The sequence below is a fragment of the Triticum dicoccoides genome, chromosome 7B (assembly GCF_002162155.2).
Source record: "Triticum dicoccoides isolate Atlit2015 ecotype Zavitan chromosome 7B, WEW_v2.0, whole genome shotgun sequence".
NCBI classification, from domain to species: Eukaryota; Viridiplantae; Streptophyta; class Magnoliopsida; order Poales; family Poaceae; genus Triticum; species Triticum dicoccoides.
Genome location: NC_041393.1, coordinates 218,470,974 through 218,473,025, shown reverse-complemented (window position 1 = coordinate 218,473,025; position 2,052 = coordinate 218,470,974).

The following is a 2,052-nucleotide window of genomic DNA, read 5'->3' as shown; positions in this document are numbered from 1 at the left end:
TGAGCTTTGGTTGATGAAGACGGGCCGTACTGGGCCACTGGTTGAGCCACGCTGCAGGCCACGGGCAGGCAAGTCTGGAGACCCCCGTTCCCAGAACGCCGACAGTAGCCCCCGGGCCCAAGGCGTGCTCGGACTTGGCTTAGCAGCAAAGCCAAAGGGCAAGTACGGAGCGCTGCGGGCCCTCACAGCCCGCAGCCTTGGTCGACGCGTGGCGACTGATTGGACGTGGGCGTCTCCGCTTCCCCATGCTGCCTCGACAACTGCCCGACTTGATGAGTCCCTGCTACATGCAAAAAGAGTCATCATTACCTGTGATCGTGCAGGTCGACGGTTGGCCTCCCTTAGGCTATAAATAAGGAGGGGCGAGAGCCCCCGTTGTCCATCTCTTCTTGCTCCGCCTGCTTCTTCTCCCTTGCTCCACCCCCATTCTTGACGCCAATGGCACCGATCTGCAGGTTCCCAGTCGAAGAGAAAGGGAAGGCCCCGCGGGAGGGGCCTAACCCGCTCCCGCCGAAGAAACGGTCGGTCCCATGCCGCTGCGACGAGGTTGCGAGGCTGGAGATGATGAGGCCTTGGTGCGAGCGGCCACCTCCTGGGTCCCGCTACCCCTGCACGCCCAGGCCGAGGGCCCTAGAGAAAGGGACGACGAGCGACTCCGCCCATGCCGTAGACGAGGTCGACGAGCCGCGGCAGCGCGCGTCGTTGCTCCTGGAATCCATACCGTGCACTCCTTGCGCGAGCTCATGCTGCACGTTGTGATGCCTCCAAGCACCTGGATCCACTTCCCTTCATTCTTCGCCATCGAGATGCCGCCGAGGGGGCCTCTCGAGCTTTGGCTGCAGCACGCCGATTGTGGGGCTCCGGCGACCGGAGCGGGGGTTGAAGTCGTCGCCCCGGGCAAAGTCTTCATGACCCGAGGCTGGGGCGAGAACGCCCGGGTCTGTCGAACGAGGGGTGCCCTCGTGATTCATTTTGAATACGATGGCGCCTCCCTGTATCTTTTCAAGGTCTTTGACGCTGATGGCCGCCTCCTGGAGTGCTGCCCCAGAGGAGGCAGTCTGGATATCGACGTGGCAGGGGCTAGGTCGGCCGTCTGCTTCCCCAACGGCTCCTCCGGCAGCAGCAGCGATGCTTGGGAGTCCAGCGACTCTCCCGAGCTCTTCGTGACTCTGGAGACGAGCGACGACAGCTACGTGCCCCCGAGCTCATGCCGTGCACGGAGCAATGCGGCTGCATCAGGCCGTCGCCGCAGTTGATCTGCATGGGGTTGGCGCCGGCCTCCCATGGCCCACTGTTGATGATGGCCTCGGCCATGGAGGCATGTGCAGTTAGGGCTCCTTAGGATTCTCATCTTTTGTTCCCTGTGAGGAATCGGGAAAACACCCCGCGGGGGCATGTAAAGGGTCCGTGATGTCTTTTGTTGATGTAATCCTTATTATGAAATCGCGCGAATGCTTGTACCGTCCTGGCTTGGTTCCCCCTTTCTAACCTCGCGAAGGTTTTAGCGCTCTATGCTGACAGGTCCCGGTCCCCAGGCAGGCTGCAGCCGTCGCTGGTATGCCAGGTCGCGATGCCGTGGTCAAGGCCAGTAGGTGAGCGGACCGAGGTCCAGTAAGAGCCCCTGAGGCGTGATGCTCAAGAGGTCCCCTTTAGCATGCAAGCAACCACTGAAAGGTGAGAAAGGAAGGTAACGTTGCCGTCACAGAGCCACATTAAGTGAATATTCTGTGCTGCATCGATTAGTTGTTCCAGGCGTGAAACTTATCTTGATAATTTGGAGTCGCTCCTTCGCGTTGCGCCGGACTCGTGCATTGGCAGCTTGGATGTAGCTGGGTTAGGCCCTCGCGAGCTTTCCCTTTCTTCCCCACACTCTCCTTTGTGCTCTACGTCCTCAGGTCCCGGCCCTCGAGCGAGCTCAGCCGTCGCTGGTATGCCAGGTCGCGATGTCGTGGACAAGGCCAGGGGGTGAGGGCTGGAGAGCCAGTAAGAGCTCCTGAGTCGCGATGCTCATGAGCCCCCCTTTTAACGCGCAAGTGGATCGCGTGGGAGAGA